Below are 18374 nucleotides of genomic sequence, written 5' to 3' on the forward strand. Positions count from 1 at the left end.
ATGAGTCGCATGTCAAGACAACCACCGAAGTCAACATTACCTTCCTTCAATTGGGCCAACTGGCGGTGAATCGAGAAAGTATAGTACATACTGACGAAACTAGAATGAGCTCTAACATCGGAATTAAGCGTTTCCGGACACATGTCTACATAACATCTTTTCTTTATTTGTGTGTGAGGAATGTTCCCTGAAAGTTTGGACGTACCTTTTTGTAACACCCTGTATAAAGCATCTCAGGAGGACCAGGGGGTTACAATGCGGTCGTTGTCGTAATGCGGAAACGGAGCGATTCCTCTGACGACCAAAGCGATCATTGGCTTTCGGAAACAGCCAAGTTTTTACACTATTCATATACCTCTGTGGTTAAAGTAACGGTGCATAGCAAAATGAAGCTGTCCGAAATCGATGCCAAGACAAACCGTGGTACACCACGAGCTATAGGTGATAGAGGTGAACGACAGCTGCAGAAATGTTTGTGGATAAGCAGCAGCTGACAGCGCAGATAAGGTAAGTGGCTGCCAACAGTGTCTCCTCAACGTACATTGCTGCTTATGGGCCCCTACAGCAGGTTCATGGTTCGTGCACCCATGCTGACTGCTGTTCATCGGCTGCGAAGGCTGGAATTTGCGCTCCAGTGCGTCCACTGAGTGCCGATAGGTGGCCTTTTCAGAAGAATCGCGTTTTATTGTCCACCGAACAGATGGCCAATGGCGTGTACAGCCCCGCAACAACCGTCGGAAGGGTCCAAGCTGGAGGAGGTAGCTTCATGGCCTGGGAAATGTTTTTGTGGCACTCTCTCTGGGAGGAACAGTGGATCAACTCAAGTACGCATGTGCCTTCAGCACGTCCACACCTACATGTAGGTGTGAGCGAGGCATGTAGGTCCTGGGATTGCAGGAGAACATAACGTGTCACACAGCTCACATTGTGTGTGCATGTTGAATTTAATCCAGTCGAGAATCTGTGGGACCACCTGGATAGTGCTGTTCGTGCCATGGATCCTCAACAGAGACCTAGTACAACTGGCCACAGCAGTGGACTTACCACAGCTTCCAGAGCTCTCTTCCTGCGCGTCTGTGGTGCAAAATGTGGTTATTCAGGCTTTTGACAAGTGCGCACATTAATTTGACTGAATCATGTATATCTGTTTGATAAATATGCTACGGACAGTTCCTTGTTCCTCACTGAGAACAGACTCGTTCATAGGGCTGCACACGTACGATCCTCACTTTGCGGTCTTTATTGATGTTACGCCACAGAAAATTTCGGGAGATACTCGGAAGTGAAAATTAGCAATAAAAAATCCTGCAGTTTGGCGGCTCTACTGGAGCTAATCGTCAGTGAGTGGCTTCACCTGTATGTGCTATACGTGAAGAGACTTTTAGAGTCACTTACTCGAGGTAACGAGCTCACTATCGAGACTAGGACAGTGTTACGTGGTGTTATCACCATATCCCCGAGGTGACAAATTTTTAGGCAATTGTGCTTATTTTTACTGTGAAAGCGACCGGTCGGTCTATGGCGACCGATACACAGTACTTCGTATGCTCCGTCGCCTGTGACAGCGTCTCCCCACTGGTTGCGCCTGTGTGGAGGCTGGACTGGAGCCCACACAGCCTTTCAGAGGTTAGACCGTCCCCGCCCACGCACAGCCCTAGCCTCCCTAGGCGGGGCGGCAGTGAGGGGTGAGTGTTCCCCCTCCAACGCCGGCGGCTGAGAGCGCGGACCTGTTGCCGCCTTGCACTGTATGCAACCTGCAGTGCACGGCGGCTGCCGTCCCTAGTGCGCATGGCAGCCTTGGCCACCGCGCTCAGACCTAGGTCTGCGTCGCCGGCAGCTGCGAGACCAGGTGTCACACGCCGCCGTCGGTGCAGTTGGCTTTTCAGCGTTTCCTGTCGGACGAGGCAAAGATATCCCGAGGGAACCATCCAGTCGGCCGCGGGCTGGACGCCGTTTCCATTCCTCCTCGCTAGTCAAAACTGTCTTAAACCTGGAACCTTAACTTTCTTACCGACTGAGCTATCCAGGAACGACCTATGGCTATTTATATTTAGGTCGGAACGTCCCCATTTTCGTTTTGAAAACGAACATCTCGTCGTGATATGCAAAAATCCCGATTATAGGGTCTTTAAAAGAAAGTGTCGCGTATTCCTGTAGGAGGTAGTATTGGCCAAAACTAGAAGAAAAGTTCCTATAATTATACGTCCAGAAACCAATACGTGTCGAGAGATGGTCTGCTTAACTTGTGACGAGTTATGTCTAATATTCGGTGGTGTAGGTCGTCTCACTGCGGCGTAGTAAATTACCACAATACGCACGTGTGAGCAGGTGCAGCTTCTCGAGCAGTTGTGGAGATGATACATGACGATTGCTTCAGTGTCAGTGTAGAGTAAAGCAAGTAGAGTTAAGGTGGCTAGGAGAGGAGACGCACTTTCCGTTTTCATACTCGCCGGTATGTGGTAGCACCAGTCTGTTCGTGCTGCAAATTTTACAGAAAAAAATGTCGCGTGACTGTGAGCACGTTCGCAAGTTTTAGGAGATAATATTTTGCCACCGACTGGCCTTGCTTACTGTCTTAAATTTCACGAAGATAGTGCGGCCTAGTTATATAATGTGCACACAAAGGAATTAACGAAAAACCACATAATGCAAGCGATAGACAGGTTAATGATAACGGCTTGTGGAGTGTTTATCGTTCGTCAGAAATTTTTACAGCGGAAAGGCAAGGTGCGTCTTCTTCACTGCCACTTTATGGCAGTGGGCACATGAAAGCAGCGGGAGAGAAGACGCAAACATAAAACGGGTCTCAACTTATCGTGCGGACGTTTCGCGCCTACAGTGTAGTACAGTTGGTCTACACACATTAAAAAAAGTTTTGCATCAGGTCGGTTCCCAGAACTGCTGAAGATAGACGTTGACTGTGGATATTGAATCACAGACACAGTCCCTCCGACTGTTCAGAGATGTCACTAGACCCGCTCAAAGATGTAAACAACCATGCATGAGCAGCGCCTGTTAGACGGAGGGTGTCCGACTCCCGATCAGTTCCAGTCATTCCACCAGGAAGGGGGATAACAGCTCGTGTTGTCTGTAGTTCAACCATGCCTAGGCGGTCAATACCGCGGTTCGGTCGCGTCCGCATTGTTACTTAGTGCCAGGAAGGGCTCTGAGCAACGGAAGTGTCCAGGCGTCTCGGAGTGAACCAAAGCGATGTTCTACGGACATGGAGGAGATACGGAGAGACAGTAAATGTAAATGACATGCCTCGCTCAGGCCGCCAAAGGGCTACTACTGCAGTTGGTGACCGCTACCTACGGGTTATGGCTCTGAGAAACCCTGACAGCAACGCCACCATGTTGAATAATACTTTTCGTGCAGCCACAGGACGTCGTGTTACGGCTTAAACTGTGCGTAATAGGCTGCATGACTCCCGACGTCCATAGCGAGATCCATCTTTGCAAACACGACACCATCCAGCACGGTACAGATGGGCCCAACAACATGCCGAATGGACCGCTCAGCATTGGCATCACGTTCTCTTCAAATGGCTCTAAGCAGTATGGGACTTAACATCAGAGGTTATCAGTCCCCTAGACTTAGAACTACTTAAACCAAACTAACCTAAGGACATCACACACAACCATGCCCGAGGCAGGATTCGAACCTGCGACCGTAGCAACAGCGCGATTCCGGACTGAAACGCCTGGAACCGCTCTGCCACAGCGGCCGGCCACGTTCTCTTCACCGATGAGTGTCGCATATGTCTTCAATTAGACAATCGCCGGAGACGTGTTTGCAGGCAACCCGGTCAGGCTGAACGCCTTAGATACACTGTCCAGGGACTGCGGCAAGGTGGAGGTTCCCTGCTGTTTTGGGGTGGCATTATGTGGGACCGACGTACGCCGCTGCTGGTGATGGAAGGCACCGTAACATCTGTACGATACGTGAATGCCATCCTCCTACCGATAGTGCAACCATATCGGCGGAATATTGGCGAGGCATTCTTCTTCATGGACGACAATTCTCGCCCCCATCGTGCACATCTTGCGAATGACTTACTTCAGGATAAGGTAATCGCTCGACTAGAGTGGCCAGCATGTTCTCCTGACATGAACCATACCGAACATGCCTGGGATAGATTGAAAAGGGTTGTTTATGGACGACGTGACCCACCATCTACGAATCGCCGTTGAGGAGAGGGACAATTTGGACCAACAGTGCCTTGAAGGTCTCACTATATGGTGGCACAACATGCAATGTGTCGTTTTCATGAGCATTAAAAAGGGCGGAAATGATGGTTTTGTTGATCTCTATTCCAATTTTCTGTACATGTTCCGGAACTCTTGGAACCGACGTGATCCAAAACTTGTTTTCATGTGTGTATATTACCTCCGTTGTGCCTGGAGGTTAAATATATCGTACCCAATACCTGTAAACGGATAACGATCCGAGCTTCTTGAAGTGCAGATGATTTGAGAAATGCGGCCAACGCTGAGCTGACTCAGAGGAATTCGATGAAGATGAATGTGTAGAATGTCCAGAACGTCACTCTGAAACCCAATGGAAAGCTGACTGGTTACAATGTGTAGCGTGCAAACGGTGAATGGCTGTAGATTGTTCAGTTTAGAACAACGAATGTGCGATTTGTGGAAGAAATTAGAAGAAAAAGCAGAAAAAATTACAGTTATACAAAAGTAGAATAATACTTCCTATCTTGCAATTTCTTTGTTCGTTATCTACCTACGAACAGTTTCATTCAGTTTTTACTTTTGTATCAATTACCACACGCGATTATGACAGTTAGGCCTTGTCTAACTCCTTCATTGTTTCTCTTGATTTGTAATTTAATAAAAGCTACAGTCTGCTAGACTCATCCTTTTAGTTAACTAACAAGTTCCAGAAGTACAATCTTGAGTGATCTCTACTACCCTTGGTGCTTCATCTTACCTACCCTAGGAGGAAAGTTTGGCATAATACAGTCATTTTTATACACTGTTTAAAATTTCAGTTTCATTGATATATTTACAGAAGCGATATTTTTCTCAGAGACGATTAATGTGTGTTAAACGTTTGGCAAGCATTTATATTTTTCCATAAGTAATTTACGGGACTTAGACAACGTTTCCAAAATGTGGCGTTATCTCTTTCCGCTTTACCTGAAAGCCAGGAACTGCTCCTGACAGCCTAATAGGGCCACGCAGTCTATGGAACAGATTAACAGGTGCTACCTATCACCGCTTTCTGCACGAAGAATCGCCGGCACTATTGAGCAGAAAGACTGGTTTAAGCGCGACGGGCTTGCAGCCTATTATCTACGGAGCTTGCGGAGGTACCTCACGCGACATTTCTTGGCCAGTTGATTGCTAGACGAGGTGCAGAAGCGTGGCCTCCCGGCTCATCGGACCTGAATCCGTGGACTTTTTGGGTATGAGGACGTTTAATGGGAGCAGTGTACTCGTATGCACGGCCATCGACAATGCGCAAACATTAAAGGAGCGTGTGACCAATGCATCTGATTCAAAGCGAATGGAGCAAGGTGTTCGAAATAGTGGGCGATTCACTGCAAAAAATGGCTGGGGATCTGTCAGGATGCGTGGTACCCACACGCAACACTGCCTGTAGTGTGTACTTACTACCTGACAGACAGGCGGAAGTGAGAGGGCAGGTAGGCGCATATCTCGGCCAGTACAGCGACTTCTTGTTTTGAGCAATACCGCCACCCGTAGGAATAGGAGACACAGTTTCTGGAGACTTTTTACACTCTCTTCATTATGCGACAGTCTAGTAAACGTATCTGAAATCAAGAAATCGGCTTTTAGTCCGAAGAGAACTAGCTGGCAAAAGTTCACTCAACTCGCATCCAAAACCGAGTTACAAGTCGATCAAAAGAGTTTCTTGTCGTTACTAAGTATTTTACACTTCCTGAAGAATTTCCACGAACAGATGTGAAGCAAGACAGCGAAGTAATGAAGTGCCTTTGTCGAAACGAAAGCAAAAGTTGATATTGAAAACTTTTAATAGCGAATGGTGTAACATCTACACATAACTTAAAGAAAAACGGGTAGCTCTGCGAAAGCATCATTTGTGTTTCATTTAAACACAGTCATATGTTTCTGTGGACCGCTGCAAAATTTACTCTTCAGTACCCTGCAAATATTGATGTGGGCGAACAAAGGTAAAGGAAATTATTTCGTCAGTAATATGTCCGTAATCAAAAATGTGAAAACCAATTCAACGACTCTAGTTATTATTCTGTTCCTTCAGATGCGTCCAACGAAGATTACATTACCTCTTACCACTCCTGTCGTTACAACACTTCATGGGTTCAACATAATAAAGCCAATAATTGTAGAATTTGGGCAGAAATTCCCTCTACAAACTTCTAGGACTTGTAGTGGGGAGTGAATACATAATATTTTGAATAGGAACCCACGTTCAGAAACGTACCATTTCCGTGCTACAACCATTTGAAAACGTGTTGCTAATGCGACCATTTTTACAAGTAGTTGACTGGGCGTGATCCAGTGAATCACGTGTTTTACAGTTCCACTCATTAACAGACAATGAGACTGCTCGTGTACTTGTTGACGGGTTCTCATCTACGTGATGCACTAACGCCTCTTCCAGTTCGGGCGTGTGGGGCCTCCCTGGAGCGCCGCTGGAAGATATCCTTTCTCGAAACCGCTGCGTGATTGTGGCGAAAAGAGTACGCGATGTAGTCTGAAGTTGTGGAGAAGGATCTTGATAAAGGCGACGAGCAGCTCTTCCGTTGCCGTGAGGTTCACCATCCAGGAAGATCATGTCCGTGTTTTCTGCAAACTTGTACTCAACCGTGTTGCTAAAACACTGACACGCTTGAATGAAGCCCAACCAGGTCAGTAAGGTAGGACAGGATGTCAAATCACATCAGCCGATCTGACGTAAGCACCCTTCACTATGACTACCGTGTTGCAAAAATACCTAGCAAGCATGTTTTCAAACGGCTGTAGCACGAAACCGGTACGTTTCCGGACATGTGTTCCTATTCAAAGTATTACGTACTCACTCGCCTCTACAAGACCTAGAAGTTTGTAACGGGAATTTCCGACCACCCTGTATAGCCTATACGCACTTTAGACTTACATGCGTCTACCGAATTGCAACAAGGCTAGTGCTGTATAGTGGATTAAATCAAGCAGTTCTGAGGAAATTAGACACTAAAAGTAGACTCTAGAAGCAGTAGATGAGTTTTGCTATTTGAGTAACAAGATAAATAATGATTGGTGAATTAGAGACGATATAAAACGCAGCTGGGAATAGCAAGACAAAGATCACAGAAAAAGTACACTCAGAACTAATGTAAGTGATAGGAAATCTTTTCTGAAGGTATTGTCTGTTGTGTAGTTCTGTACGGAAATTGAAACGTGGATGATAAGCATTTCAGGCAAGAAGTGAATTTTTGAAATGTGGTGCTACGAAAGAATGCTAAAGATTAGATGGGTGGATCGGGTAACTAATTTGGGAGTACTGACCCAAATTGTGAAGAAAGCAAATTTGTGCACAAGTTGATTAAAAGAAGGTTCGATTGTCAGTACACATACCAAGGCACCAAGGAATCGTCGGTTTGATAAAGGATGGAAGCGTGGGGAGTAAAAACTGTAGAGGAAGACTCACCTCCGAATACAGTAATCACATTCAAATGGATGTCGGTCGCAAGAGTTACGGAGAGATGAAGAGTTTTGCACACAGTAGAGTAGCGCAGAGAGCTGCATCAAACCGGTCTGCGGACTGAAGCCCACAGCAGTAGACCCGTATGTGTTAATTCCAGCTTTACAGATATCAGTTCCGAAAAAAATCTCGGCATCGTTTTGTCGACATTGTAGTACTCTTCCGACACATCCACACAGCTTCAGTTCTGTCTGTATGTCTTTCCAACTTGCAATCTTCGCGGAAGTTCAGCCTCTAAGCGAATTACCTTAGAAATGCGTGGTGCCGAGTTCGTGTCCCGACGCGCCACACAGTTTTCATCTGTCTGGATCTTTCATGCACAGTGTCCCTTGAAACCGAAATAGTCACAGACCCTTTATTTCTGTCGCATTGCTTTGACTTGCTAGAATCGTTGTGCACCATACATGAACTGTGCGAATTCGAGTAATGACGCATTGGGCAGTCAAGGACTCTGCACTCAACACCAGGCGAGGAGGTAGTGGCCCAGAGGGAGTCCCGGCTCGGAGCATTCGGGAGGAAAGTTCCAGTTCCAGAATATGTCCTACAACGCGGGGATACCCCTCGAAAATCTTGGTCGCTACCAGTAGATGGAAACTGCGCTGCCTCACAAAAAAAGAGAATGACACAACTACAGGAGGAAACGAAATGAAACTTCACGGGTTTAGAGGATATGTGGTGTCATTTCAGTGATTACAAAATTAAATCAAATTGGCAGTACGAGCCCACTTGCCAGTCCCTGTTGGCTGGACGCTTGCGCTGACTCGGTTGGGAAGGCTGTAACAAAGCCGTTCTCTCCTCTCCTTAGGCAAGCTGGCCCGCAATTGTAAATCTTCATACTTGTCTTAAAGCAACAGTCTACAATTGTCGAGTACTTGAATACTTGAAAAAATGCTAGCCAACACAACTTTATTCCTCTACCGGCTTCGGTTTACGAAACCATCATTACTGTTAGGAAAGCTGGACAGCATACATATCAGTACAATGGCACGTAACTGGAGGAAAATTTGTAGTTAAATGCCATTGTATTGATATGTATGCTGTCCAGCTTTCCTTACGGTGATGATGGTTTCGTGAACCGAAATCAGTGTAACTCCCTCTCGCGTGAAAGGTAAATTGTTATATTTATACTGAGATCTCATGATTCATGAGAGGAGTCATTATTTCACACTGAACACAGATATTGTATGGAGATCTGTGTTAAAAATTTCCTTTCAGAGACAAAAATTAACCTCGATGAACTGCTTTTATTATTATTATTATTCATTTAATTACTGCTTTGATTTTATTATTATTATTACTAATTTAAGGAATTAGTTCTTCAGTTCTCAGTCTCTCTAAGAAAAGAGTTTAGGTCTTTGAAATGAATAAATAACCAAACAGATCTCACTAGACGACGTTTCTGTTCAGGGGACTGTGCATGGTAGACTCTGCCAGTCGTCTAACTGCCTACTGAATCTGTAGGAATCTTATTCTACGTTAATTACAGTCCGATTCTCATTTCTCTGGAAGCCTGTCCGTCGAAGTGGAATTGTTTAAGAGTCTTTAAAATAGTGACCGTATAGAGTTTGCAAGTTCTAGCTTCCACAGTCCAAAGAAATGTCTCGTAGGCATGCACAAATATTTTAAAATGTGAAACCATAAGATGGAGAATAATTTACGCAACTCACACCTCGTTTATTATACCGAGAAATTGGTTTATTGGCTTATTATTCTCGCACAAAATCAGAAGATGCCTTTCAATTAAAGATGGCGGTCTCGTTACAATGCCTTCTCTCTTAAGTCGTAATTCGTCCATACTCAGATCAGAAGCTAGACTATATCTTTTAACAATAGTTAGCATCGAATCATCGAACCAAATCTCTCTTAGGTAAAGGAATAGAGAGAGCGTCAACGATAATGCTGCTTTCTCGCAGTCAGTTGCACGCGAGTAAGCTTCAAATACCATATTGGCCAGGCGCACCTCGAAATATTTATCGTAATGCAAAGTTATATCAGCACGACTCTTGGTTAAGAGTGCATTGCTCCAAGTGTTTGTTACTACTGTAATTTACGTCATTCATTTGTGTTCTGGGACTGAGTTCACTTGCGAACCGGTGCCATGCGTGTTCTGTAGTGCATATATCTCGGGTTACTGCTGGCGAAGATCGAATTTCAGCACCACGCAGGCAGTCAATAGAGTCACGTGCTACGTGTGGACGAGTAATGTCCTGCTGTAAAATGTAATCACGGTGTTGTCATACATCGATATCACTGAGGCGGGGCTGACGTGTTAACTGGTGCCAAATGTGTTCTATCGGGTACAAATCTCGGTACGTTACTGGCCATGGCAAAAATCCTCTATGTAACGGTGGATAAGAAATCCTGTGAGGGTTCGCTAAATGAAAGCTGTGCGGTTCCTGAGAGGTTATGTCAAATATAAAAGAGTTATGTTACATGGGAGGCTATATAAAAACAAATAATAGTCTACAGGTATTTCAAGTATTTAATCATGTAAAATGGGTGGGGGAGAGGTGAATCAAATCGAAGCATGTCCCATAATCCAGCCATTTACACTTTCCTGTAGAACGGAATTGTTAAAAAGACCATAGCTCTCGTACGTAAGTATGGCTGGGAAGTAACTCAATAATCAGAGAGTGACAGGGTGTAACTAGCTACAGGAATAATAGCATAGGGGATTCAATTACAGTACTATTTACTCGTGTTTTACAATAACCTACTCACATGAGGGAAAAATTAGACATAGCGAGCATCTACGTTCAAAACTAACATAATGCACATGAAGCATTAAACTGCTTCAGTTACAATTTATACCCGCAGTGTACTGTGGAAAACAGCACTCACATGCCAGCCTTTGCTTCCGAAATATTCACACAGATGGCTGTTATGTCGATGAGTTCCTCCTTCCACGACCTATCGAATTTCGATAACGACAGTCAGCGCTCAGTTTTAAAAGAAAACGATAATTACTGGAGTGCCAAGGGCGATGTACACTGTGAGTATTAATTTTATCGTGCAGCAAAGTTCTCGGCCAGTGACGTATTAGCAATTGCGCAGCTCAACGTTTCAGTACGTCGATAAATCTATTGCCTGTATAAAATATTATAGGAAAGAATGACCTGGGCTGTCGGAGTGTTAGCTGACGTTGCTGTACAACTTTATGGCAGTTACGAGTGACTTTCCTATTTTAGTCACGGTCACCTTAATGGATGTTCTTAAAAAGAATTGGTCACTTTTAGAAGCGTGTTCTGAGCGAAGTCTGCAGATGTAGACCAACTCCCCCCCCCCCCCCCCCCCCCAGCAGAGACATCCTTGCGTTCAGGGTGTTCTCCTTCGTACAAAGGAACATTTGTACTGGTCATCGCCTTGAAGATCTGTAAAAATTAAAATATAGTTGTTCATCTTCTACGCGTTTCTAAAGCACTTATCCGACTGCGATGAAACATTAGTGAGTTGTTGAGCGTACCCTCGTGAGGGCTGGGGATCACATCGCAACATAGCTCAGCAACGTCTGGGGTAACGTCAACCAAGTTTAGTATATACATGACTCATTATTTGTATAAAAATACTGTCGAATTAAGATGCTTCTACTGCCCGTTGGAATGGAGTGTGGATGAGAAGGGTTGAAACATAAAATTCTTCGGAAACGACCTGTAACATCAGGTTTGCTGTATTCAGTAGACTTGAAATACACTCATGCTCATAAATTAAGGATAATTGCAGAATGTGGTGCCACACAACGTGGCACTACAGAAAACTGGTGCTAATAGCGTAGGCACATAGGGAACACACACGACGTAGATCTGTAGGTCCACGGTATTGGTGATAACTTGAGAAAACCATCCCGAAACACATCTGCTACAAACCGCCACTGTTTCCTGTGCATGTACCCCGACATCAATATGGGATATGATCACCATGCACACGTACACAGGCCGCACCACAGGTTGGCATACTCTGGTTCAGGTGGTCGAGCAGCTGCTGGGGTATAGCCTCCCATTGTTGCACCAGTGCTTGTCGGAGCTCCTGAAGTGTCGTAGGGGTTTGAAGAATGCAGCGATACGTCGACCGAGAGCATCTCAGACGTGCTCGATGAGGTTTAGGTCTGGAGAACAGGCAGGCCACTCCTTTTGCCTGATATCTTCTGTTTCAAGGTACTCCTCCACGATGGCAGCTCGGTGGGGCCGTGCGTTATCATCCATCAGAAGGAAGGTGGGACCCCACTGCACCCCTGAAAAGGCGGACATACTGGTGCAAAATGACCTGACCTGTAACAGTTCCTCTGTGAAAGATATCAGGGGTGTACATGCACCAATCATAATACCATCAAACCACGACCTCCACAAAGGCCCCTTTCAAGGACATTAAGGGGTTGGTATCTGGTTCCTGGTTCATGTCAGATGAAAACCCAGCGAGAATCACTGTTCGGACTATACCTGGACACGTCCGTGAACATAACCTGGGACCACTGTTCCAATGACCATGTACTGCGTTCTTGGCACCAGGCTTTACGGGCTCTGCTGTGACCAGGGGTCAGTGGAATTCACCTTGCAGGTCTCCGGGCGAAAAAACCATGTCTGTTCAGTAGTCTGCAGACTGTGTGTCTGGAGACAACTGTTCCAGTGGCTGCGGTAAGGTTCCGAGCAATGCTACCTGCAGTACTCCGTGGCCGTCTGTGGGCACTGGTGGTGAGTTATCGGTCTTCTTGTGGTGTTGTACACTGTGGACGTCCCGTACTGTAGCGCCTGGACACGTTTCCTGTCTGCTGGAATCGTTGCCATAATCTTGAGATTACACTTTGTGGCACACGGAGGGCCCGTGCTACAACCTGCTGTATTTGACCAGCCTCCAGTCGCTCCATTATTCCACCCCTCATAACATCACCAATATGTGTTCTTTGAGCCATTTTCAACACACAGTCACCATTAGCACATCCGAAAATGCCTGCACACTTACTCGCTGCACCGTACTCTGACATGCACCAACACACCTCTGCGTTTGTGGACTGCGGCCAGCGCCATCGCAGGTCAAATGCACCGCATGGTCATACCCCGAGGTGATTTAAACCCGCAAACCGCCTACAAGAGTGTTGTTTCACCATGTATCAACATTATCCTTTATTTATGAGCATGGATGTACTTTAAAGGTTTGAAAGGTAATGTGAGTCTTATTTGCGTTGTCAAATGCGTCCACCGGGTCGCTTCAAGTGTTAAAAATGAAAGTAACTTCCGCATAATATGTCACTGCTAAGTAACGTGACTCGATGAAACTTGGTCCATACATAGGACAAACTGCTACAGCCTAGTACAGTACAGAAGACAGCTGAAAGAAATACGCAATGAGACAAAGCGAAATGACGCTTTGATTCAAAGGCAATACTTACACTGAGGTCACGGTGATTTTATATGGTCCCCTGGATAGTAAAAAATGCGAGACATGGCTCTTTATTGGGTGTGTGATCGCCACAGACTGTAGTGCATGCTCTGCAACGCACTCTCGTGCTCCCCACAAGGTTGAAATGAAGTTCTTGTGGCAGGGAGTTCCATTCCTCCAGCAGGGCGGTTGACAACTGCTGGGTGGCTCTGGAGCTGGAATACGTCTCCACGACGCCTCCTACGTGGGATTTAAGTCGCACGAACGGACCGGCCAGTCATTTCTCTGAATATGCTCTCGTTCCAACAGTTACTCCACCTGCGATATTCGATGAGGTTGCGCATTGCCATCCGTAAAAATGCAGTCAGGGCGGAATGTATCGCTGAAAAGACCCACATGGGGAAGTAACACATAAATAAGCTCTTTACTTTTTGTGTGTCGTGAGTAAACTGGCCGAACTGAAATACTATGTGCAAAGATATCCATATTAACATATGGCTATGTACCTATATATAACATCGGTTTACGTATTGGGTGGTTATAATTTAAGTGTAGCAACTCAGTAGCTATCGTATGGTAGCGAAACTTGGTCGATAATGCGTTAATGCAGAGAGTATTTACGCTGAAAAAAATCAGTTGCAGTTTTGGCCATCAGGTGGACATCTGGCGCTGAAAATGCAAGAAAGACGTACAGAAATGTTTTCATATGTAATATATTAGGAATGGGACGTGGGAACTAAAGTCAAAAAGTGAGAAAGGCGTAATGTCGATGTTATTTTTAACCTCCGCTTGCAGGTGTTTTCAATGTGATCACCGGAGATTTCGACTAGATTATGGACAGCGTCAAATTTGCACGTGGTGGTCAAAATTGGAACTAATTTGTTTTTCAGCTTAAATGGGGTCCGAATTAACGCATTAGAATATCTACCAACATTCGCTGCCTTACGATGGTTACAGCCCACAATGGATCTATGCGAATAGCTGTGCCTTAACTATAACCATGTTTTATACACTGAGGTTAAAAAAGTCATGGGATACCTGCTAATATTGTGCCGGACCTCCTTTTTCCCGACGTAGTGCAACAAGTCGACGTGGCGTGGACTCGACAACTCGACGTAAGTCCCCTGAAGAAGTAGCGAGCCACGCTGCCGCTATAGCTGTCCACAATTGCGGAAGCGTTGCCAGTGCAGGATTTCATGCACCAACTGACCTCTCTGTTGTATCCCATACATCAGGGATTAGCTTAATGTTGGGCGATCCGTGTGGCCAAATTGTCTGCTTCGTTGCGGTTAATTGAGGCTAGGTTTGTTGCTGAATTAACTAATCTCTTTCGGCATGTGTTGATATCCAATTACGTTGTATTGAATGACCAGTATTACGAGCAGACAGATGGAGTTGCGATGGGTAGTCCGTTGTCTCCTGTGATTGCAAATTTGTTTATAGAAGACTTCGAGGAACGTGCATTGGAGTCGGCGCCTTTGAAACCCTCCTGTTTCTTTAGATAGGTTGATGATACCTTTGTTGTTTGGCCTCATGGTAGGGCGAATTTGAATGCCTTTCTAGAACATCTGAACTCGATCCACCCGAACATTTGGTGTACGATGGAGGTGGAAGAGGATAGTTGCCTTCCCTTTCTTGACCTGTCGGTTAGGAGGAAGGATGATGCATCATTGGGACATGCAGTCTACAGGGAACGCACTCACACCGACCTGTACTTACAGGCTAATAGTTGTCACCATCCAGCTCAGAGTGAAGGGGTACACAGGGCACATGTCGTTTCTGACGCTGAGACTTTGCCAGCTGAGCTGTCCCATCTTTAAGTTACGTTTCGACAAAATGGTTATAGTGATAGACAGATTGAACGGGCGTTGCGCTGTCGACCAAATGTACATCGGGTGATTGATGAGAATTCTGAGTCGATACCTAAGTCTACTGCCTTTTCGCCTTACGTAGGAAACACTTCCACCAAGATCGGTTGTATTTTACGGAAATACGATGTGAAATGTTTTTTCCGACCTCCATCTAAAATTAGAGTACTTTTCAGTTCTGTTAAGGATGATCTTGGTCTGCGTAAGGCTGGTGTATATCGCATTCCTTGTAGCTGCGGCAGGGTATCTATTGGTCAAACTATCAGGACCGTGGAGGACCGACGTACTGAGCATAAACGGCACACACGATTACAGCAGCCAAGTAGATCCACTATTGTCGAACATTGCTTGGATACTGGTCACCCCATGTTATATAATAACACCGAGATATTGGCATGCACGTCCAGCTATTGGGACAGTGTTATTAAGGAGGCAGTTGAGATTAAATTAGCGAGCAACCTCGTTAACAGGGCTAGACGTTTCTGTTTAAACTCTGTTTGGAATCCGGCTTTCTCCCTTGTCAAAAAACCTCACCTGCGAGATCGTAGTCTCACTATCGATAGCTCTGATTTTGGTCATCTTTGGTGGCACTAGTGTTCAGTGTGTGTGTTATCTTTCCTGCATCAGTCCGAGAACCGAGGTTTTAAATTTGCATGTACGTCACCTGTCCGTTGCAGTTTGCCTTGAAAATGGCGGGGTGTTTTCCCGCCGAAACATCGGCAATCGCTGAAAGTGTTACCTGGCTGAATACCTGGAAGTTATTTGAAAGTTGTATACGCCAGTAGAAACTCAAGTCTCATATTGTCCAGACTGTTCTTCAAACCAATCTCGAACAGTTGTGGCCCGACGACAGAAAGCATTGTCAAACATCGAAATTTCGTCGATATTGGGGAACATGACGCTCACGAATGGCTGCAGATGCTCTCCAAGTAGCCGAACATGGGTATTTCCAGTCAATGATCGGGTCAGTTAGACCAGAAGACCCAGTCCATTCCACGTAAACACAGCCGACGTAGCCCACACTATTATCGAACTACAATCAGCTTCCAGAATGCCTTGTTGAGAACTTGCATCCGTGCCTTCGTGGGGCCTGCGCCACACTCGAACCGTACCGTCAGCTCTTGCCAGCGGAAGTCGGGACTCATGTGATCAGGCCGCGGTTTTCCAATCGTCTAGGCTGCAAGCGATACGGTCACGAGCGCAGGAGAGGCGCTGCAGGCGATGTCGTCCTGTTAACAGAGCCACTCGCTTCCGTCGTCTGCTGGCATACTCTGTTAACACCAAATTTCACCGCACTGTCCTAACGGATGCGTTCGTCCTAAGTCTTCCTTTGATTTCTGCGGTTATTTCACGCAGTGTTGCTTCTGTGCTAACACTAACACCTCTAGTCAAACGTCGCTGCTCTCGGTCGTTAAATGAAGTGCGTCGGCCAATGCGTTGTCCATGATCAGTAGTAATTCTTGAAATGTGGCATTCTCACCACACTCTTGATACAGCGCATCACGAAAAAATGAATTCACTAACGATCTCCGAAATTGAATGTTCCATGCGTCTAGCTCCAACTACCATTTCACGTCCAAGGTCTGTTAATTCCCGTCGCGCGGCCACAATGACATCGAAAACCTGTCTACAAGAATCACCTGAGTACAAAAGACAGTTCCGCCAATACACTGCTGTTTTATACTTCGTGTACGCTATACTACTGCCATCTACAGGGTGGCCCATTGATCATGACCGGACCAAATATCTCACGAAATAAGCGTCAAACGAAAAAACTACAATAAACGAAACTTGTCTAGCTTGAAGGGGCAAACCAGATGGCGCTATGGTTGGCCCGCTAGATGGCGCTGCTATAAGTCAAACGGATATCAACTGCGTTTTTTTTTTAAATAGGAACCCCCATTTTTATTACCTTTTCCTGTAGTACGTGAAGAAAGACGAATGTTTTAGTTGAACCACTTTTTCGCTTTGTGATAGATGGCGCTGTAATAGTCACAAACATATGGCTCACAATTTTAGACGAACAGTTGGTAACAGGTAGGTTTTTTAAATTAAAATACAGAACGTAGGTACGTTTGAACATTTTATTTCGATTGTTCGAATCTGATACATGTACCTGTGTGAGCTTATCACTTCTGAGAACGCATGCTGTTACAGCGTGATTACCTGTAATTACCACATTAATGCAATAAATGCTCAAAATGATGTCCGTCAACATCAATGCATTTGGCTATACCTGTAACGACATTTCTCTCAACAGCGAGTAGTTCGCCTTCCGTAATGTTCGCACATCCATTGACAACGCGCTGACGTATGTTGTGAGGCGTTGTCGGTGGATCACGATAGCAAATATTCTTCAACTTTCCCCACAGAAAGAAATCCGGGTACGTCAGATCCGGTGAACGTGCGAGCCACGGTATGGTGCTTCGACGACCAATCCACCTGTCATGAAATATACTATTTAATACCGCTTCAACCGAACGCGAGCTATGTGCCGGACATCCATCATGTTGGAAGTACATCGCCATTCTGTCATGCGGTGAAACATCTTGTAGTAACATCGGTAGAACATTACGTAGGAAATCAGCATACATTGCACCATTTAGATTGCCATCGATAAAATGGGGGCCAATTATCCTTCCTCCCATAATGCCGCACCATACATCAACCCGCCAAGGTCGCTGATGTTCCACTGGTCGCAGCCATAGTGGGCTTTCCGTTGCCCAATAGTGCATATTATGCCGGTTTACATTACCGCTGTTGCTGAATCACGCTTCATCACTAAATAGAACGCGTGCAAAAAATCTGTCATCGTCCCGTAATTTCTCGTATGCCCAGTGGCAGAACTATACACGACGTTCAAAGTCGTTGCCATGAAATTCCTGGTGCACAGAAATATCGTACGGGTGCAATTGATGATTATGTAGCAATCTCAACACCGACGTTTTTGAGATTCCCGATTCTCGCGCAATTTGTCTGCTACTGATGTGCGGATTAGCCACGGCAGCAACTAAAACAGCTACTTGGGCATTATCATTTATTGCAAGTCGTGGTCGACGTTTCACATGTGGCTGAACACTTCCTGTTTCTTTAAATAGCGTAACTATCCGGCGAACGGTCCCGACACTCGAATGATGTCGTCCAGGATACCGAGCAGCATACATAGCACAGGCCCGTTGGGCATTTTGATCACAATAGCCATAGATCAACACGATGTCGACCTTTTACGCAGTTGGTAAACGGTCCATGTTAACACGGGTATTCTATCACGAAGCAAATGTCGTCCGCACTGGCGGCATGTTACGTGATATCACGTACTTATACGTTTGTGACTATTACAGCGCCATCTATCACAAAGCGAGAAAAATGGTCCAACTAAAAGATTCATATTTCTTTGCGCACTACACGAATATGTAATAAGAAATTGGG

General features: G+C 45.5%; 1 protein-coding gene across 1 annotated transcript in view; it reads left to right on the plus strand.

Annotated features, from left to right (window-relative positions):
• Window positions 1-18374, plus strand: part of LOC124550625 (serine/arginine repetitive matrix protein 2-like) — a 237764-nt gene that overhangs the window by 40475 nt on the left and 178915 nt on the right. The gene's annotated exons all lie outside the window — the stretch shown is intronic.

The sequence above is a fragment of the Schistocerca americana genome, chromosome 9 (assembly GCF_021461395.2).
Source record: "Schistocerca americana isolate TAMUIC-IGC-003095 chromosome 9, iqSchAmer2.1, whole genome shotgun sequence".
NCBI lineage: Eukaryota > Metazoa > Arthropoda > Insecta > Orthoptera > Acrididae > Schistocerca > Schistocerca americana.